The sequence below is a fragment of the Lipotes vexillifer genome, unplaced genomic scaffold (genome assembly GCF_000442215.2).
Source record: "Lipotes vexillifer unplaced genomic scaffold, Lipotes_vexillifer_v1.1 scaffold63, whole genome shotgun sequence".
In the NCBI taxonomy this organism is placed as follows: domain Eukaryota; kingdom Metazoa; phylum Chordata; class Mammalia; order Artiodactyla; family Lipotidae; genus Lipotes; species Lipotes vexillifer.
Window position 1 is genome coordinate 2873299 of NW_006784492.1, and position 22840 is coordinate 2896138.

Sequence of the window (22840 nt, forward strand, 5' to 3'; positions counted from 1 at the left end):
GTGTGAACCTGCGTCCCCTGCATCGGCAGGCGGACTCCCAACCGCTGCGCCACCAGGGAAGCCCAGGAAACATCTACTTTATATAAAAGGAAAGATAAGTATATCCAGACAGTCGATCATTAGAGGGTATTTGTTTAATTTGGGAAACTAGTAGCATTCGTTCCTGTGCACTCAGACTTGTTTTTTTTAAATACTAATTAACTTCCAATTTTATATGTAACAAACAATGTGTCTAAGTAATACAGTTTTGTTAAATTCAGACTGAGGACAGGGCTGAATACAGATTATATGGAATTTTAAATGAGTAGCACACGAGGTTATAAGTGTTGCCAAGTCGGGATAGCTCAGACTTCTTAGGTATATAAACAGGAATGCTTTAAAACATGTCTCTAGGCAAATCCATACATTCATTCCTCGGCCAGCTCTTACTGAGGACCAGCATGTCAGGCTCAGCTGAATATCTTGTGGTGAGCCCTGTCTTTGCCCTCACCAGGCTTTCAGCCTTGCGGAGAAGATGAACAGTTAAACACGTTGTTACAATAAAATGCGATGAGTTAGCGTTGTAAAAAGATTAATGAAAGGTTTAGAGAGTATACAGTAGTGGGGAATGGCTAGGAGGTCAGAGAATGCCTCCCTGAGGAAGTGACATTGAAACAGGTTTGAAGGGTCTGAAGCAATTAGCCAAGCAGAGAGTAGCATGTCTGAAAGTCTGGAGGAAGGAGAGCATGGCCTGTTTGATCTGCAGAAAGGAATTCAACATGGCTAGAATATGGATCATGAGAAGGAAAGGGGATGAAAATGAGGCTAAAGAGGTAGCATCTTAACTGGTGAGGACTCTGAAAGCTTTGTACCTGTTTTTTTGGGCCTTATCTAAAGGGCAGTGGGAAGCCTTTTAAGAGTTTGAAACAGAGTATTTTTTTAATACAAATTTTGTTGTTTCCAAAATACTGAGTACTGTTAGATGAAAAGTAAAGGAAGACAGTCAAAGCATTACCTAAAATAAAGACTGAACTCCTTAGCTCCTCATTCACAGTTCCCTAATTTTAAGCTAGTTGACTATTCTTATTCACTTTCCACTAAATTGTCTGCCCCTGCAGGTGTGGGCTACAGATGTGCTCATTGCCCATACTCAGCTAAAAGTTACAGAGATTAAGGTATTTGCACAACTGGCGTTTCTTTTTTGGTATCAAAAGGTGGGTGCTTTGGTGTAATGCTGTTTCAGGAGAAGGAATCATTGTCTCAAATGCATCCCCCCGTGCCCCTTTGTAAACTTGGAAAAGGGTCTATACGTTTTCTCAGATTTGTGAAGGGGCCCATAACTTAGAGGAGATCAGGAACACTTTTAACACGGCTATTAACTGTTAACTTTTGTGTGTTTTTTAAATCTTTTTGTATTGTGGGCCTCTTTGGCCACATGGTGAAGCCTGTGGGCCTTCTCTCAGAACAATGTTTTTAAATATATGAAATACCTAGGATTGCCAAGGAACCAAATATATTGAAATGTAGCTTTCAGACTATTTTTAATTGTGACATATTAATGCATATGTTTCTTTAATAATGCATTAAATAATGAGATCTAGTGGCAGATCTAATTTACTGCTGTAATTTCAAAGTAGTGACCGTAAAGTATATTTTGAGATGTATGTAACAACTATAATATGATATGAAAATATTTTATGATTCCTGTTGGTCGTGAGTCACAGATACTGTGAAAACTACTGTGGTTCGTACTTTTATATAAAATTAAAGTGCTAAATTTCAGTTGGAATCTAAAAAACAGTTTTCCCAGATCTCATCCATGTCTTATTTTACCTGTCCTCCATATTCTGCCTTATTTCTGCTTTCTTTCCTTAATAACTCGTAGTAGGGATCTGAATACAGTTTTAAAATCTCTGATAAGGAAAAAAAAACCTCTCAACTATATACTGGTAGATTTTCATGTCACTTAATGGATTGACTTAATTTAACTCCTTCTAAAAACATTCTAATGTTTGAACATTAAGTACATTTCTTTAAAGCCTCATCTAGTATTTTATGACCTTTTTGTTGGCTTGAGATCCCTTCTATTTCCATGAGAAACATTTCTGTGGCCAGTGGCTCTCAGACTTGAGCGTACGTCAGAATCGTCTGGAGTGCTTGTTAAAACACAGATCGCTAGCCCCACCTCCAGGATTTGTGACTTAGTGAGCTGGAATTCAAGAATTTGCTTTTTTTTTTTTCCGGTACGCTGGCCTCTCACTGTCGTGGCCTCTCCCGTTTCGGAGCACAGGCTCCGGACGGATGCGCAGGCTCAGCAGCCATGGTGGCTCACGGGCCCAGCCGCTCCGCGGCAAGTGGGATCTTCCCGGACCGGGGCACGAACCCGCGTCCCCTGCGTCGGCAGGCGGACTCTCAACCGCTGCACCACCAGGGAAGCCCAAGAATTTGCATTTTTAAAAATATAAATTTATTTATCTATTTATTTTTGGCTGCGTTGGGTCTTTGTTGCCGCACACGGGCTTTCTCGAAGCGAGCGGGGGCTACTCTTCGTTGCGGTGCGCGGGCTTCTCAGTGTGGTGGCTTCTCTCGTTGTGGAGCACGGGCTCTAGGCACACGGGCTTCAGTAGTTGTGGCACGCGGTCTTAGTAGTTGTGGCGCACGGGCTTAGTTGCTGCGCGGCATGTGGGATCTTCCCGGACCAGGGCTCGAACCCGTGTCCTCTGCACTGGCAGGCGGATTCTTAACCACTGAGCCACCAGGGAAGTCCGGAGAATTTGCATTTTTAACAAGTTCCCAGGTGATGCTGATGTCAGTACTGCTGGCCCAGGGATCATACTTTGAGAACCATTACCTCGGCTGTTGGGAATGATAGCACCAAAAGAGAGCTTCTGCCATCGTGAGAACTCAGTTGATCCTGTGGTTTCTTACTGTGTATAGTATACCCATCACAAAGATTGCTGTTGCGGGTGAAGAGATACTAAAGTTCCTTCAGGCTTATATGAGGTGATGTAATGCATTGCTGCTGTTAGTTAATTCAACAGTAAACATTCATTGACCATCTGCTATATACCAGGCACTATTTAGAGCATGGGACTAGAGCAGTAGACAAGAGGGGCACTGTCTGCGTTCATGCAATACTTAGACTCTAGTGACGAAAACATGTAAATTCACCATAGTGTAAAATTGCTTTTGTCACAAATCAGAATACATAAATTAACAACTCCTGAGATTGTTGTTTAGAGTTAATATTAGCAATTAAGTTAAAATAATAAATTCGTGAATCATTTCTTTTCTAGCAGTTGAGGCAGCAAATAAATTCTCCCTTCTCCTCCTCCATTTGTCAGTCTTTAATGGTAAACAATATTTATCATGTACAAAGTACCTATTCTATGTACAGTACTGCTCCTAGGGAGTAAGTGATTCATAGTTGAATGAAACATGGTGGCCAGCCTCAAAGAAGGCTACCAACTAAGTTGAGAAAAACAAGCATTTGAGGAAGTAATAGTATGAAGTAGATAGGGCTGGGGAAAGGTGAGGAAAGACAAAGAATTGCCGGGTATAGTAGTAGTTAGTTTATAAGTTCCAGATTGCATTATTGCTATTGTAATGGGTCATATTTAAATTTTATCATAAGGGCATAGTTGACTGTTAAGGCAGAGGGGTTTAGGGACAGAGAAGCAAGTCAAATGGAATTAAGCATTCCTAAATCTCACCTTTTTTTTTTTTTTTTTTTTTTTAAATGTGTGTACAGTACCATCAAAAACATGAGTGACTTTCCCATTCACAAAAAATAAGGGGACAGTGCTGAGAAGTAACCGTGTTTGCAGTGGTTAGTTACAGTTTGGGAGTGGGATTAGGAGATGACGTAGGACTAATTTTTATTTAAAAATTTTTCAACATTTCTGTAATTTTTTTTTTTCCACTGAGTATATCAAGGGAAGAAGGAATGTAGCCGGTTTCCTCTCTTTCCATTAGACATTATTAAGGTGTAGAGTACCAGTTTTTATAATAGCTATCCCATATTCTCCAAGTTTACGTTCAGCATTTGGTCAGAACTGGACGTTTGATTTCTTTTTACTTTGTAGATCAGCCAAAATACATATATTACTTAAAAGGAATGAACAATTAAATCTTTAATGAACAATGCTTTTCATATATGTTTTCTATAAGACTGAGTCATGATAATAAGTAATTATCCTCCAGGACTTACTTAAGAATATATTTGAACAATATGAATTATTTGTTAGCTAGAACTTAGAGATTTTCTTATCACTAGATGAGCTTACAAAAGATGACCCTAGAAAGTTTTACATCAAAAAAAAAAAGGAGTTATGTCTCTAAACTGGTTAGCAAAATGGGACTTCTTGGTGCACATGGTGTTTGACAGGACTTTGAGGAGAATCTGAATCCTGTTGTTTTTATATATATATATATATATATATAAAATCACCTTTTTTCCCCCCTGCAACTTAATCCTCATAAAATAAAGATTTAGAATAATAACTTACAATGAACAAATTCTTTTGAAGAGGGAATCAAGGATTTGGTTCAAGAGGAGAAAGAACTCAAACAGGTAGCATCTATTACTATTTGGATTTACAACAGTAAGCTTTAGCCGTTTGGTTTGGAAAAAACAAGGCTGGCAGAATCACAGTTGTTTTTAATTCCATTGCTACATTACAGGCCTGCTTAGGAGGCCCTCAGAAGTGCCAGTTATCTGTTTGAGGTAAGAAGACACCGATTATTATGTCTAGGCTTCATCTGTAGGCTATGTTCTGGGAAGAGAGGCCTCCACACGCAAAAAAGGAAGAACTTTTGGTGAACCTCATCCATGGGACTAAAAGTAAGGGGCGGAAGCCAGTGCCTTCAGTTTACCAACTCACAAAGGGAGTCAGGAGTTTTTCAATAGAATTAGTAGCAAGCACTTTAACAAAAAGAATCCCTATGTACTTGTTTTTGGCAGCTGCAAGAAATGGGGAGGCTCGTGAAAGACTAGTTAATTCTACAGTTAATCTTAGGGGAAACAGAATCCCCAGAGATAGAATAGTTGAGAGGAGAAGAAAGCAGACTGAATTTCCTTCCAAGGAAAGAAAAGAGCTTGAGGAGTCGCCCTGGCTTTGAGGCCATTTGCGAGGTTATCTGAGGCTGCCCTTGGTGCGTGTCGCGCTTTTTTTGTGTGGGCGAGAACAAGAAATTAGATGTAGCCTTGACTGTAAAGAGGCTTGTCTCTATTGGGGAAAATATATAAGAAAACAACTCTTTATAACCTAAAGACTGTTGTGAGAGTGCGGATGAGAGATCTGTTAGCTCCTGTAATGGAAAGTTCATATTTTAGCTGAGCCTGGAAAGATAAAACTTTCATTTGGGAAGTGTTAAAGAAAAAAAAATTCAATGACAGTCATTAAAGTCCAGTAAGGAAGACTTTATTCAAGGTTGGGGGGGGCGCGGGTATTGTGAGAAGTCATCCACCCTTTTGTCCCTTACCTCCTCGTACATTACCAAATCATGTCAGTTTTACCTTCAAATGTATCATAAGTCTACCAATTTCTTTCCAACTTTACTGCTACTAGCCTAGTCCAACCTGTAGTTATTATTTATATGAGCTACTGCTTTGGCCTTTGGCCTTCTAATAGGTCTTGTGTTCATTCCTGCCCACCACTCCCGGAACCCCAAGCAATCCATTCTTCACATTGTAGGCCAGGTGATTTAAAAAATATATTGGGTTGGCCAAAAATTTCCTTTGGTTTTTAAGTAAAAAGACGTTTTTCGTTTTCACCAAGAACTTTATTGAGAACACATGTGTTCACCTCCACTACCTTCTGCCATTATTTCAGGTAACTTCATAATTCCATCTTCCCAAAACTTTTTACCTTTTTGAGCAAAGAACTGTTCCAGGTGCCTTTTACAGTCTTCCAGGGAATCAAAATTTTTTCCATTAAGAGAATTTTCTGAAGACCGAAGTAAATGGAAATCCGTAGGTGCAATGTCTAGCGACTATGGCGGACGCATCAGGACTTCCCAGCCAAGCTGTAACAGTTTTTGCCTGGTCATCAAAGAAACATGCGGCCTTGCATTATCCCGATGGAAGATTATGGGTTTTCTGTTGACTAATCCCGGACGCTTTTCGTAGAGTGCTGCTTTCAGTTGGTGTAATTGGGAGCAGTACTTGTTGGAATGAATCGTTTGGTTTTGCGGAAGGAGCTCGTAGTAGAGGACCTCCCTTCCAATCCCACCCTATACAGAACATCACCTTCTTTGGATGAAGACCGGCCTTTGGTGTGGTTGGTGGTGGTTCATTTCACTTGCCCCACGATCTCTTCCGTTCCACATTATTGCACAGTATCCACTTTTCATCGCCCATCACAATTTGTTTTAAAAGCGGAACGTTTTCGTTACGTTATCGCATGCGGCAAGATGGTCAAGAAGGTTTTTTCCGCTTAACTTACGTGGAACCCAAACATCAAAGCGATGAACGTAACCAAGCTGGTGCAAATGATTTTCAGCGCTTGATTTGGATATTTTGAGTATGTCAGCCATCTCCCGCGTGGTATAATGTTGATTGTTCTGTGTCTCGATTTGATCGCTGTCAACTTCAACTGGTCTACCCGACCATGGAGCATCGTCCAGCGAGAAATCTCCAGCACGAAACTTCACAGACCACTTTTGACACGTTCCATCAATCACGGCACCTTCTCCATACACTGCACAAATCTTGTTTTTTGAGTTTCAGTTGCGTTTTTATCTTTCTTGAAATAATAAAGCATAATATGCCGAAAATGTTGCTTTTTTCCCTTCCATCTTCAGTATTAAAATTGCTACACAAAAATTCACCAATTTTTAAAATTTTTTAAATTAAAAAAAAAAATGCATGCTGATATGAGAGCTGTCACAATACAGTCTAACAGAGTTGTTTTGAATGAAGTTAAAGACAACTAAGCGCTACTAGAGCCATCTTACGGAAAGAACCGAACGAACTTTTTGACCAACCCAATATTTATAAATTGAATCATGATATTCCCTTCCATAAAACCTTCTATTGGTTCTAATTGTGCACAGTATACTAGTCAGGATTTTTAACATGGCCTTCAAGACACTGAATAATTGGGCTCTCCTCTCATCCATCTAGAGACAGTAACAACAATAATAGCAACACAAAACAGAACCCTAACATTAATATTTCTTTATTGCCAGGAATAGTTCTTAGAGCTTTATACAATAATAGATTTAATACTTGCAGCAATCCTAGGCTGAATAGCCTTTCTAAGGCTAGACATCTATTTAAGTGGTGGAGCAAGGACTTCAAGTCAGCTAGGGCTCCAGAGCCCAAGCTCTTAAGCATTATACTCTTATGAATTACACAGTACCCTCACCCCAGACATAACACACGCACTGTTGTCTTTTCGCCTTTCCATTAATCCAGACTTCACCTTCCCAGGGTGCTCTTGTATGCTCTTTCCTTTCTGGAGCATACTGCTTTTCATTTTTCAGCTTTTCGTTCCTGGTCATCTTTTGGATCAACTAGGGCTGTTCTGTTATTTTCGTCAGAGACTTGCATTCCCTTTTCTTTTTTGGTTATAGCACCTACGACTTGTGATACAGTAAGTAGTTCTAAAAAATTCAGATCACATAAAAATGGCATTCTTGTGAGTTTAATAAAACGACCCGAGTCAGTCTTTGTGGAGGAGGAAGTGCGTATGTGGAATGGGTTCCAGGATTCAGAATAAGGTATCCAAGTCAGTCTGAGGTCAGACTTTGGTGGTTTGGTGCCACCTGCTGGTGGCTGTGTAGTCCAGTGACTGCTGTGGGCCAATTCCCAGTTAAAATATTTTATCAGAATTCACGTATTCGTGAAGTTTTACTTTGTTCTATTTGCGTTTATTGTTTAGTCTTCTCACTCAATGCCTCATAAGTCCAGAGACCATATGCATTGTGTTTACTGGTATTGCTCAAAGCCAGGCACCGAGTAGGTTTTGAATAACGTTTTTGTTGAATGAGTGAGTGAATCAGAAAACAGCATGAACCGGAACAGAATTTCAGAAATTTTGTATTTTATTTAGAAACTGACAAGTAATGTAGTTTAACTGGAGATAAGGCTCTGTAGAGGCATATGGTTGAGAAAAGTGAGCCTAGAAAGATAGAGTGGAACCAGATTTTGGTGGCCTTTGAATTAAATAGTTAGGAACTGTGTGAAACATAATCTAGAGAAGATGAGAAGTGAAAAGAAGGGCATTTATTTTAAGCAACTAGAGCATACTAAAATAATAGAAGGTCTGGCTTCCGAAATACTAAGTTGGGGGGTAGGTTAGGGAGTAAACTAAACTTTCAACCAATCTAACAGAAAGGCAACAAAGAGCAGAAAAAAAAACTGTGGAAATACAAATCATAAATCAAGACAGTAGGGACTTCCCTGGTGGCTCGGTGGTTAAGAATCCACCTGCCAATGCAGGGGATGCAGGTTTGAGCCCTGGTCCGGGAAGATCCCACATGCCGAGGAGCAACTAAGCCCGTGCACCACAACTACTGAGCCTGTGCTCTAGAGCCCGCGAGCCACAACTGCTGAGCCCGCGAGCCACAACTACTGAAGCCCACGCACCTAGAGCCTGTGTTCTGCAACAGGAGAAGCCACCGCAATGAGAAGCCCGAGCACCGCAACGAAGAGTAGCCGCCGCTTGCCGTGACTAGAAAAAGCCCACGTGCATCAGTGAAGACCCAACGCAGCCATAAATAAATAAATAAACAAATAAATAAAACATTTATTTAAAAAATCAAGACTGTAGAAATAGTCCAGAACATCAGTTATATTAAAATTACCAATTGTGATCTTAACACGAGTCTGTGCTGTTTTTGACAGATAGACAAAACAAAATTAAAAGAATGGAAAAGTATATTTATCAGAGAAATACCAGATAAATCTGCTGTAATAAAATAGAATTCAGGGTGCAGATCTTTAATTGGGACAAAGAGAGGCTCTTCAGACTGCTAAAAGGAACAGTCCAGAAAATATAATCATCATAAACTTATATGCATCTAACAACATAGCCTTGAAATATCATTTAAAGTAAAAACTTTCAGGAATTCCCTGGCTGTCCAGTGGTTAGGACTCTGCGCTTCCACTGCAGGAAGATCCACTAAGATACCATAAGCCACATGGTGCGGCAAAGTAAATAAATAAATAAATTAATTAATTAAAAGCTTTCAGAATTGCAAGGCGAAGTGGACATGTCTACAAAACTGGGACTTCAAAACACCTCTGTCGGGAAACACTAGTCTGCCATCTCCATGGTCTGCTGGCTTTCTGAATAAAGTTGTATTCCTTGCCTCAAAAAAAACCCCAAAACACAAAAACTCTGTCAAAATTGAAAAATCAGGCAGACACAAAATTTAAAATGCCATCAAAGAATTGAACCACAGGATTAACAAATTTTGTAAGCTGGAGATCTATAGAACACTGTAGTTAACTGAATAAAATACAACTTTGTACATTTTCTTTTTCCAGTTATATACGGGTCAGCGTTTAACTGTGTACTATGTCATAGAAGAATCTCAACAATGTCTGGAAAATCAGTGTCATTCAAAATATACTATTTCATCATAATGCAATAAAGTTAGAAATCAACAGTGAAAAGACAACCAAAACACTTATAATATTGGCAACTAAAAACTCAACAATTGGAAATTCCCTGGTGGTCCAGTGGTTAGGACTCGGTGATTTCACTGCTGTGGGCTGTGGGCCTGGGTTCAATCCCTGGTCAGGGAACTAAGATCCTGCAAGCCGTGCAGTGTGGCCAAAATAAAAATAAAATAAAATAATAAAAACTCACTAATTAGGGCTTCCCTGGTGGCACAGTGGTTGAGAGTCCGCCTGCCGATGCAGGGGATGCGGGTTCGTGCCGCGGTCCGGGAAGATCCCACATGCCGCGGAGCGGCTGGGCCCGTGAGCCATGGCCGCTGAGCCTGCGCATCCGGAGCCTGTGCTCCGCAGCGGGAGAGGCCACAGCAGTGAGAGAGGCCCGTGTACCGCAAAAAAAACAACAAAAAAACCCAAAACAACAAAAAAAAACCTTCACTAATTAATGGATGAAAGAGGAAATGAAATTTATAAAATATTTGTAGCTAAAAATAACAGCATTGCATGCAAAAATTTTAGATGTGACTTAAGCAGAACTCACTGAGAAATTTTTTTTTTGTTTTTTTCTTTTGCTGTACACGGGCCTCTCAGTGCTGTGGCCTCTCCCGTTGCGGAGCGCAGGCTCCGGACGCGCAGGCTCAGCGGCCATGGCTCACGGGCCCAGCCGCTCCGCGGCATGTGGGCTCTTCCCAGACGGGGGCACGAACTCGCGTCCCCTGCATTGGCAGGCGGACTCCCAGCCACTGCGCCACCAGGGAAGCCCCTCACTGAGAAATTTAATAGCTCTAAGTGGGTTAATTGGAAAATAAGAAAGGTTGACAAAATTAGTATCAACTCAACTCTAGATGTTAATAAAGGACCAACAGAATAAATCCAAATTGAGTAGAAGAAATACTTAGTCTATATTAATTAAATAGAAAATAGAACAGAATAGATTATTAATACCATAAAATTAATAAAAATGGATGAATCTCTATAAAGACAGATAAGGAAAATGAGTACTATTAAAAACAAAAATATGACCAACAGAATAGAGAGTTTAAAAACCATAAGAAAATCCTATAAACAACCTATTGCCAGAAAATTTGAAAACCTACAAAGTGAGCAGCTAATATATGTGTGTGTGTGTGTGTGTGTGTGTGTGTGTGTGTATAAATTACAGCTGACTTCAGAGGAAATAGAAAACCTAGGCAAATCAATAACCATTTAAGGTCTTTAATTTTACATATGCATCCCCTCATTCAAATAAAATCTATCAGGCCCAGTTCTATTTCTAAAATTTCAAGGGATGCATAATCCCTATCATGTACACACTGTCATAGAAAACAGTAAAAGAGGGAAAGCTTTCAACTTATTTTATGAAGCTAGTATAACCTTAACCTTAACACTGATCTAGTATAGAAAAAGAAAATTTCTTGCTGAATTTATGTATGATCATCGCTACAAATGTTCTAAATTAAGAATAGCAAATTAGGACTTCCCTGGTGGTGCAGTGGTTAAGAATCTGCCTGGCAATGCCGAGGACACGGGTTTGAGCCCTGGGCCGGGAAGATCCCACATGCCACGGAGCAGCGAAGCCTGTGTGCCACAATTACTGAGCATGTGCTCTAGAGCCTGCGAGCCAGAATTACTGAGCCCACGTGCCGCAGCTAGTGAGGCCCGCGCGCCTATAGCCCGTGCTCAGCAACGAGAGAAGCCACCGCAGTGAGAAGTCTGGGCACCACAACGAAGAGTAGCCCCGCTCACCGCAACTAGAGAGAACCTGCGCACAGCAACGAAGACCCAATGCAGCCAAAAATAAATATATTTAAAAAAAAAAAGAAAAAGAAAGTAAGTTATTTCATGGATGGAAAAGCGTTAAAAAAAAAAAAAGCAAATCAAATCCAGCACTCATTAAAAAATACGTAATGACTCAATGCATACTAGAAAGGCAAGGAAGGCTAAATATTAGAAAATTTATTAATGTAATTTATCATGTGAATAGATTAAAGGAGAAAGCCCATATTGTCTCAGTAGATGCAAAGACATTTGCTAAAATTCATCATCTTCTGAAGATAAAGACTCTTAATCTGGGCTTCCCTGGTGGCTCAGTGGTTAAGAATCCACCTGCCAGTGCAGGGGACATGGGTTCGAGCCCTGGTCCGGGAAGATCCCACATGCCACGTAGCAGCTAAGCCCATGCACCATGACTACTGAGCCTGCACTCTAGAGCCCGCGAGCCACAACTACTGAGCCCACGTGCCACGACTACTGAAGCCCGTGCGCCTAGAGCCCGTGCTCCACAACAAGAGAAGCTGCTGCAATGAGCAGCCCGCGTAGCGCAACGAAGAGTAGCCCCTGATCGCCGCAACTAGAGAAAGCCCTTGCACAGCAACGAAGACCCAAGGCAGCGCCCCCCCCCCCCAAAAAAGACTCAATCTGGAATGGGACTTGATAAGGGATATATATTAAAAGTCTATAGCAAATTTCATAATTAATGGGGAAACGATTCCATTTCCCATGTTTATTAACTAGCGTTATACTGGCAGGCCTAGCAAATGCAAATAAGGCAAGAAAAATAAATAAAAGACAAAGATCAGAAGGGAAGAAACAACAGAAACACTGTTATTTGCGAGGTTTACACACGAAATTTAAATGAGTGTATAGACTTTAAAACTACTTAGAAGGTTCATCAGTGTTGCTGTATACAAGACTAGTAATCAGAAAATGAAACGAAAAAGATCCCATTCATAATAGTTTTTAAAACTTAATTAGGTATCTGGGAATAAATCTAACAATAATATGCAATCCCTATAAAAATAAGAATTTTGCTTTATGGAGGGACATAAATAAGTGAAGAGATACACAGCTTCCTTAAGAGGAAATAGAAAACCTAAAGAGACCAAAACCATTTCATTGACTTTATTCTTTAACCTGCAAACACATGGAAAACTGGACATGGTAAAGCTGTTAATTCTTCCCCTACTAATCTATAAATTCAATACAGTTCCAGTCAAAATTCCAAGAGGACTTGTTTTTGGTAGAATCTGACAAACTCTTAGGTAGAGGTCCAAAAATAATCTAGATAATTCTGCAAAAGAACAAAGTGTGTGGTACTTGCCCTCCTATTCATAAAGAGTGATTCTAAAACTGTACAGTGTTTTTAAATGTGTTATTGGCCCACAGATGAATAGTTGAGTGGGATAGACTAGAGAGCCCAGAAAGAGTAAGCATGTATTTATGCCTAGTGTATAATAGACACGGATTTATAGAAAGGAAGGACTATTTGGTAGATTACATTAGGATAGCTAGTTTTTTATAAAGAGAAAAGTAAAGCTAGAGCCCTGTTTCGTACCCTCTTTTATTTATTTTTTCAACTGGTTTATTTATTCCTCTTTATCCTTTTTATTTATATAAAAATCCAGTCTCCCTCATAAGCATCGAATTTAATTTGATTAATAGGTATCTCTTTGGTGCCTTAGGTGTATACATTTTGTTGTATAAATTTAAAGTTTATGGAAATGGTACTCTGTATCTTGCTCTGTTTCCTACTTTTTTTTTAGTAAATAGTACTCTTAATGTCCACGCATGTTGCTTTGTCTGTATGTAATCTGTCGTTTCTGACTGCTGCATAATTCTCCTGATTGACGTCCACCACATTTTACTCTCCTTTTTGCGGTTGCCTGTGGATCAGCTGGGAGCTTTACTGGTCTAGGATGGCCTCAGCTGAGGCCACTCAGCCCTCCTTCTCTCCAGTCTCCAGTCATCTTCTTTCTTTTTTATTCCTTATGATGTTCGTCAAGAACTCCAGTATGTTTAAGAATAGTTCTATTAATTGGCATTCCTTTAGCAAACTGTGATTTAACCAAAATAGCACATTTCATTCCTGATTTCAGAATTCTTAAAGCTTAAAAAATATTGTTATCCTCTGTGTACATTTTTCTAGAAAATGCATTTTGGAATAAAAGATTCATTAATAATTGCAACTATACTTATTTTTATGATTCTTCTAAAGTAGAGAATGTCTCTTGATGTCATTTGTATTAGAAATGTAATTGCAGTTTTGTGGAGCATGATATGTATTATTATTATTTTTTTTTTTTGGTAGAAAAAAAAATTTTTTTTTTTAATTAGAAAAAAATTTTAATGAGGTATAGTTGATTTATAATATTATATGTTTCAGGTGTGCAGCATAGTGATTCACAGTTTTTTTTGTTTTTTGGCTGCATTGGGTCTTCGTTGCTGTGCTCGGGCTTTAGTTGCGGTGGAGCGGGGGGGGGCCACTCTTCGTTGTGGTGCACGGGTTTCTCATTGTGGTGGCTTCTCTTGTTGTGCAGCATGGGCTCTAGTCACGTAGGCTTCAGTAGTTGCAGCACACGGGCTCAGTAGTTGCGGCACACGGGCTCCGTAGTTGCGGCACATGGGCTCGGTAGTTGTGGCTTGCAGGCTCAGTAGTTGTGGCACACGGGCTTAGTTGCTCTGTGGCATGTGGGATCTTCCCAGACCAGGGATCGAACCCGTGTCCCTTGCATTGGCAGGTGAATTCTTAACTACTGCGCCACCAGGGAAGTCCCGTAATTCACAATTATTAAAGGTTATACTCTTATTTATAGTCATTATAAATGATTGGCTATATTTCCTATGCTTTATAATATATCCTTGTAGCTTATTTATCTCATACATAGTAGTTTGTACCTGTTAATCCCCTACTCCTGTCTTGCCCCTCCCCCTTCCCACTCCCCACTGGTATGTTTTCTGTATCTGTGAGTCTGTTTCTTTTTTGTTATATTCACTAGTTTAATTTTTTTAGATTCTTTATATAAGTAATATTATACAGTATTTTTCTTTCTCTGTCTGACTTATTCCACCAAGTATAATACCCTCCAGGTCCATCCATGTTGTTGCAAATGGCAAAATTTCATTCTTTTTTTTATGGCTGAGTAGTATTCCATTGTGTGTGTGTGTGTGTGTGTGTGTGTGTGTGCGCGCGCGCGCGCGCATAAACACACACCACATCTTCTTTATCCATTCATCTGTTAATGGACACTTTGGCTGCTTCTGTATCTTGGGTGTTGTAAATGCTGCTATGAACATTGGGAAGTATATATCTTTTTTAATTAATGTTTTTGTTTTCTTTGAGTATATACCCAAGAGTGGGATTGCTGGATCATACGGTAGTTCTATTTTTAGTTTTTTGAGGAACCTCCATACTGTTTTCCACAGTGGCTGCACCAGTTTACATTCCCATTGGCTGTCCTGTTTTTTCCCTAATCTTGAAGGGACTGTATCTGAAGTTTCAACTTGAAGTTTTATGTTTGTTGTAGGTTTTAGTATATAACATGTACCAGGTTAAGGAATTTCCGTGTAGTCCTTTGGTTTTGTTTTTGTGTTAGTTATACATGGAATCCTGTCAGATGCTTTTTCAGCATTCTTTGATACGTCATGATTTTTCTTCTGGAATATATTAATGTGATCAATTCTCAGGCATTGAATTCTCCTTGCATTTGAGGATACATGTTACTCATCATTTTGCTCTGTTTTGCTTTAAGTTAAGGACCTTTCATAAGTAATATGGAACTATAATTTCTTGTATTGTCCTTATCTAATCTTGGAATCAAGATTATACTAGGCTCATAAAATAATCTAGGCTGCTTTCACTTTTTTTTCTCCTATTTTCTGTAACAATTTCTGTAAGATAAGAATTAATTTAAAAATTTGCTAGAATTTGCCTAAAAGTACATTTAAGCCTGTAATTTTTTTTTTTTTTTTTTTTTTTTTGTAGAGAGGAGGTTTGGGGCTACATTTTTATTTCTCTGCTACTTACTATTCTATTCAGTTTTTTCTTTTTATAGTTTATACAGCTTCTTTATACAGTCCATCCAGATTTCAACTTTATTAGTGTATAATTGTTCATAATACTGATTTATTATTTTTATATGTATTGTATCTGTGGTTATTTCTCCCCTTTTGTTCTGTATCTTATTTGTACCTTCTTTTCTTGGTTATCCTTGCAGAGGTCTTATCTATTTTATTAATCTTTCCAAAATCAACTTTTCGTTTTGTGAATCTTTTCTATTTTTAAAAATGATTGCTCTCTATTTCATTTTTCCTGCTCTTTATTATTTCTTTCCTTCTTTTTTCTTTGGGTTTGTTCTGTTGATTTTTCCATCTTTATCAACTGAATGTTTAGCTTATATATTTTTAAACCTTTTCATTTCCTGGCATCTGAGTACTGTTGTAGCTGTGTCACATATAGTTTGACATGTTGTATTTTTATTGTAATTCATTTCTAAATATTTCTCAGTTCCTTTATGATTTCCTTTTTATTCCATGGGCTATATTTAACATACACTGTAAGGGAAAGCACATATAAATTTGGCTGGATCAAAACTTAAAATTTTTGTACGATAGAGGATACCGTAGACCAACCAAAGTCAAAGTCAAACAGCAGGCTGACAGAAGATAGTTGGAACACATATCTGAATTACTGTCTAGCGTATGTTAACATTCTACAGATAAGACAAAAAATGTGTCATAGAAAAATGACAAAGGATATGAATAGGATATTCATAGGGGAAATGTTAATGGCCAATAAGTATATGAAAAAAATGTTTATTCTCAGTACTTACTAAGTACATGCAAATTAATACAACAGTGAAAAATTTCCTGCCGTCCAACAGATGGCAAACATTTTTAAAGTTTGATTATATCTTGTATTGACAAGAATGTAAGAAAAATGGGAGCACTAACACATCACTAGTGGGATTTTAGACCTATATAGCTACTTTGGAAAGAGTAACATATAAATTTAAAATGCACTTATTCTATGACCTAAAAATTCTCTCTGTAGGTGTATACTGTGGAGAGACTCTAGCATACATGCTTAAGAAAAAATAGATAAGAATTTTTTGCAGCATTGTTTATAAAAGTGAAAAATGGAAACAACTTTATTTGCCTATCAGTAGATAAGTTTTTGAACAAAATGGGGTGTATGTATGCACTGGGATAATTTGAAGTATGTAAAAAGCAAAGCTATATTTACCTATACCAACATGGATAGAATATGAATCTTGAATGAAAGAAATAAATTTTAGAATGGCATATGTAGTATAATGTCATTTATGTACCCAAAGCATGCAGAGTAATACTGTATGTCATTCTGGGATACATGCACACACACACATGCATAAATGTACACAGATGTGAAAACATAAAAGTGTAAAACATAGACTGGAAGAATATACACAAAGCTCATGATAGTGGTTTCTTTGGAGAGATAGAATGGTGAATGAGGACTGGGGGTAGTTCTCAAAGATGTTATTATCTCCACATATAATGTGTTATTTCTTAGGGAAAAACAGCACCTTCAAGTATAGATGACAAAATGATAATAGTTGTTTGTTCTGGATGCAGGGGTCGTGACTGTTTGTCATATATATATATATATTTTTTGGTAATTTCCCATACGTTTAAAATCCTCCTCAAAAATTGTACAAGAGATGACTTCCTAAACAAGGAACACAGATGACTCAAGATTTCTACCTTGGGATAAAGGTGATGTTATTGATAGAGGAAAGGAGATTTGTAGATAAAGGACCTTTAGGTACCAGTGGGTTATCCAAATAAAGACGTTTACCGTTCAATTGGAAATTAGAATGTAGCACTAAAAAAAATAATAATAAGTCAAGCCTAGAGATGCTGATTTTTGAGTCAGTTCAGAAATCATATTGAAAGCCCTGGTGGTGAATGGATAGTAACTACCATTCTAGAGAGAGTGGAGAATGAAGAGAGAAAGTGGCTAAGGCTCATGCTTTGGAAAAACAGTCACATTTGAGGGTTGTGCCGAAGTAGGCGAAGTCAATGGAAAAAAAACAAATAGGAAAAAAACAAAGCCAGACAGTTTATTGTCATGAAAATCATATGAAGGGAAGGAGTTTAATAAGGGGTGGCCAATAATTTCATTTGTTTGGAGAGGTAGAGTCAGGCGAAAACTAGGAAGAGATCGCTGGGCTTGGCAATTAAAAGCGGATGTTGGGCTTCCCTGGTGGTGCAGTGGTTGAGAGTCCGCCTGCCGATGCAGGGGACACGGGTTCGTGCCCTGGTCCAGGAAGATCCCGCATGCCGCGGAGCGGCTGGGCACGTGAGCCATGGCCGCTGGGCCTGCGCGTCCGGAGCCTGTGCTCCACTACGGGAGAAGCCACAACAGTGAGAGGCCCGCATACCGCAAAAAAAAGAAAAAAAAATAAATAAATAAAATAAATAAACCATTTTAATTCACTTTGTATGGTGTCATACACATATGGTACTTAATAAATGCTTTCTGAAAACAATTATTTGTCTGACATCCATTAGAAAAGACTAGCTGCAAGCCTCAGTCGACAGATAGTCTTCTAGGAGTGGCTGCTTTTGTTCAGTGTAAACCATAAATTTAAGAATCAACAAGCTCAAGGAGAATTTGGCCCAGGGATAAGTTAAGGAAAATGCAGAAAACATGTGCACCTAAGCCAAACTATCAGTTTCAAAAATGGTACATGCTGGATCCTTACTCATCATAGGGTTTTTTTTTTGTTTTTTTTTTTGCGCTACGCGGGCCTCTCACTGTTGTGGCCTCTCCCGGTGCGGAGCACAGGCTCCGAACGCGCAGGCTCAGCGGCCATGGCTGACGGGCCCAGCCGCTCCGCGGCATGTGGGATATTCCTGGACCGGGGCACAAACCCGAGTCCCCTGCATCGGCAGGCAGACTCTCAACCACTGCGTCACCAGGGAAGCCCAGTCATCATCGGGTTTTTATGGTCCACAAATGCATATGGCCAGATAATTTATGATGAAATAACTTTGGGGGTCATAGACCCTCTTTGAGAATCTGAGAATAGTCATGATCCTCTTCCTCAGAAAAAAATGCACATTTGGTAACAAAATTTTGCCTTTGTGAACCCCCTGTTAACAATCCATGCCTTATGAAGGCCTTTATACATGTAAATATTTAACTCTGCTGGGCGGTGGTCCAAAATGTAGCACATACCCACTACTCTAATTTCATGTATAAGCAATTTTGTATATCATGTTGAGAATTTCACACTTGGTGTGGGTTCTGTGTGAATTGAGAAGGCTTAATTTTTTCCTTTTGTTATGTAATTCAGTGCCACCAGGTGTAGCAATAGGTGCCTACAACAGAAACTTGCTCAAAGTAAGTGCTGGGTAATTATTTATGGAATAAATGAATGAAGATGTGACCATGGATTCAAACATCTTCACTTTAATACTATTTTATAAAACCTAACTATTAAATAAAATGAATCAGTAGTATAAAAAACTGAAAGCAGTGAATTAAACCTATAGTAAGTATAAAACATATGAAATAGTCCATCTTTTGTCTTTGTAAAGCTGTAGACTTGCACTCCTGTATCTGTCGTCTGTCTTCCAGTATTGATGAACCAGTCTTTACTTAATGGTCCTAAATCTCTTGAGTCCAGCTTGAGTCCAGCTTGTTGCCCTTGATAGACATATTTTTTCTTAGACCTTAGTTTTCCTACCTTTTTTTTTCCTTCTAAACATGCCCAACACACCATACCCCAGCTTTGAGTTTCATTGTTAGTTCAGCTGCATCAGACTGTTTGACCCCCTCTTATTGTTCTCCTACCATTTACTGCTCAAAGTTTTTTTTCCATTTTTTTCTTCATTTCTCAGAAAGACTCTTGACCATTGCTCTAGCTTTGACATTAAAAAGCAAAACATCAACCACTTTATAATTTATATAATAATAGTAAAATGGATTTAACTTTTCATCCATTTTGTAACTTCTAAGTTTTATAGAAGATTGTTTTATAGAATTTTTAACCTTGAAATAGTGAGCTATATACCATGTGACTTCGGTTAACTTATTTAACTTCTTGGAGCCTCAGTTTCCTGATGTGTAAAATTAGGGCATTGGATTAAATCAGTGATTCTCAAATAACTCTACCGTTGGTGGTTAAAGAGCTGTCATTACTAAAATAGGAAATTGGCATCCCTCTCCCAAATTATAGGAAAATAACATAAAATGGGTAGAATGTCTCCTCCCTTTGATTCCTACCTGTAATTTTTTTTTTAAACTTTGAAGCCTGTTGACCTTGGTACTTGTATCTGATAGAGCACACAGTTATATATTTGGTTTTAAAATTTAATATATTTAATTCATGGTAGTCAGGAAAAGGGATGATGATGTTCAGGCCCTTCCTTAATTTTTTGAAAACCTCTGGGTGATGTTGTCTCCAGGCATCTCTTCAACCATAACCTTTTATGATTCTGTTTACTAGATAAAGGAAAAATACAAAGGAAATAACCAGAATAAGCTATAAGTCAAAACATTTAAAACCTATATGGTGTGGAAACAACTGGATATTTACATATCTCTCAAAATTTTTTTCCATCTTGGTTACTACAGGACCATAAAATCATTCAAATAGCCAAGGGTATCTAATTATTTTTGGTTCTATTAGACTTTAATGATAATGATTATATTCTGAAGACTTATTTTTAAAACGGAGAGGCTGGAGGATGAAAGAATTGATGCTCAGACTATGAAGAAAGACATGGAAAAAACTGCTCAGGACTTTGTAGTTGAAAGAGGCCATTTTTAAACTCTACCCTCTTTCTTTAAGCTGTGAAATGTGAGAAGTTGGGAGTTTAAACTGCTCCTTTCTTCTATATTAATTATCTTTTGCTGATTAACAAATCGTCCCAAATTTAGCAGTTTAAGACTATAAACATTATATCAATGTTACATAGTTTTTGAGATTAAGGATTGGGGATTGGCTTACTCGCATGGCTCGTAACTCAGGATCTTTCATGAAGCTGGAATCATCTGAAGGCTTGATTAGGGCTGGAGGGTTTGTGTCCTAGAGAGTTCGGTCGCATGACTGTTGGCAGAATGCCATTGTTCCTTGCCTAATGGGCAGTTGGCTTCCTCTGAGTGACCCAAAGCAAGAGATCAAGCAGACAGTTTCTGAAGTCATTAAGTTCAGCCTACACTCAAAGGGAGAGCGCGTAGTTAGATTCCACCTCTTGAAGGGAGGAATATAAAAGAATTTTCAGAAAAGAAAATCAGTAGGTACTAAATGCATCATAGCAGATACAGAGGCCTTGTTACTTTGGTGCTTGGGGAGTGTTTGAGAGGAAGGGCTCTAGAGTTAGAGTTCGTGGGTTCAAATCCCGGCTCTGCTTCTCCTGAACACTATGACCTTCGTCAAGATTCCTCATCTATAAAATGAGCACAATAGTAATATCTATTACAGGAATGTAGAGAGGAATAAGTGAAAAAAATGAAGGTAAAGCACTTATCTTGGTGGCTTTTATTTCAATAAGACTTAGCTGTTATTTACCTACTAGATCACAGCAATAACTTTGATGTAGAGTCTGCCTTTCTGTAATGTTATTAGCAGAATATGCTCTAAGGTATCCACCAGGCTAACCTACCTAGTCTTATTCAATTTTTAAAATTCTACTCATTAGTACTTGAGAAAATTCTGCTTAACCTTGAAGACTTGAGAAATGCCGATGTGTGTGTGAATGTGTGTATATATACACACATATACATGTTATGTACACATATTCACATATACTACATGGCTTGAGTCATATTGTGTGGAAGAAATGCATATACAGTAAGTCCCCTATATACGAACCTTCAAGTTGTGAACTTTCAAAAATGCGAACATGCATTGCATCAGTGTCAGACGCGAGTGAAATTGCAGCTTGCCCTCTGATTGTTAGTTGGGTACCTAGGCTAACTTTGTTGGACTTAGAAACAAATTGGACTTACAAACGTGCTTTCGGGATGGAACTCATTTGTATGTAGGGGACATACTGTATATTTTAATCCTGCCACATTTATATTTTTAATATTTTACCATATTAAAAATTCTTCAAACATGTTTTTATTAAAACGATCCATTGCATTTTTTGATTATTTCCTCAGGCTAGGCCCCGGAAATGAAATTCCTAGATCAGTATATATTGATATTTACCTCTTTAAGACTCTTGATCTATAATACTCATTGCTTTCTTGAAAGTTTGTACCAGTTTATGTTTCCAGCAGCAGCCTCACCTTGCTTGCTAGTCCTAGTATAGTATTACTGGTCTCTAAAAAGTATTGGTGGCTTTTGAAAGCCTAGTTATAGTAGCAAGACAGAATTGCATCAAACCCCAGGGAATTGTGTTTTTATAAGAGCTTTAAATATATAGGAATATTTCCCAGCCTTTCTGCATTAATTTCTATAAATATATATATACACACATATGCATAAATACTATATATGTGTGTATACTAACTGTGAAGTATTATGCAGGAATAGATACAGCTTCTGTTCACTTGGAACTTAAAATATAAGGCTGATATGAGTCCATATAATTAAGATGCACCGAGAGTGAAATACACAGACACACACCGTTATCTTTCTTTAAAAGCTAACCCTCAAGAAGCAAAGAGTGAGGAAAAAGTTACGTGTCAGGCTTCAAACTGACTCCCACAGTGAGAAGAGTTCTTCTTTTTGAGCCAAGTCAAGCTGTCGCCTCCAGAAGAAACACACCTTTGGCTTACATTACTCTCTTCCTTTCTAAATACACGAATATCTATGATTGATAAGAGTGGAAATTCAGATTTGCTATCAATTTCAGTGTCCTGCCTAAAGCTAGCAATTAGCCCCTTAGCGTGCCTCACCATCCTCTCACCTGGAAACTGTCTCAGGTTATGATGCTGCCGGTCAATGGATGATTCTTATTTTAAATTGACTAGAAAATAAAAAATAAAAGCTACCAGTCATAACAGTTTCTTTTGTCTAATAGGTGGCAAGGAAGAGACCCCTGTTTGGTTTCAGGGGGACTGTACTTTGGGAATGGCATATGGGTTCTTTTTTGGGAAGGTGGGGATCATGGTGGTAGGGCTAGGGGAAAGGCCCAAAAGCATAAATGAGTATTTAGAAGAAATGAAAAAAGCAAAGTCATGGGCTGTGGAATCAACTCTGAGGTTGCACATGTTGGGGAAACATTTGTAAAACGATATAGTATTAATATTACCCCTGTAAAACACTTTTTTCTCTAGTTATCATCACAGTTCATTCAATTTAAGTCATAAAAATTACACCTTGTTCTTTAAAATTCGTAACGACCAAATCGTTTTTGTGTTTATTCAGCAAATAACTTTTTGAACACTTACTCTGTAGGAGGCACTGTTTTACGTTGTGTGGAGAAACAACTATAGGCAACCTTTTGTTTCAG

At 38.4% G+C, this 22840-nt stretch overlaps 1 protein-coding gene across 2 annotated transcripts in view; it reads left to right on the forward strand.

The window, feature by feature from the left end:
• ELF2 (E74 like ETS transcription factor 2) overlaps positions 1-22840 on the forward strand; it is a 96200-nt gene that overhangs the window by 52036 nt on the left and 21324 nt on the right. The gene's annotated exons all lie outside the window — the stretch shown is intronic.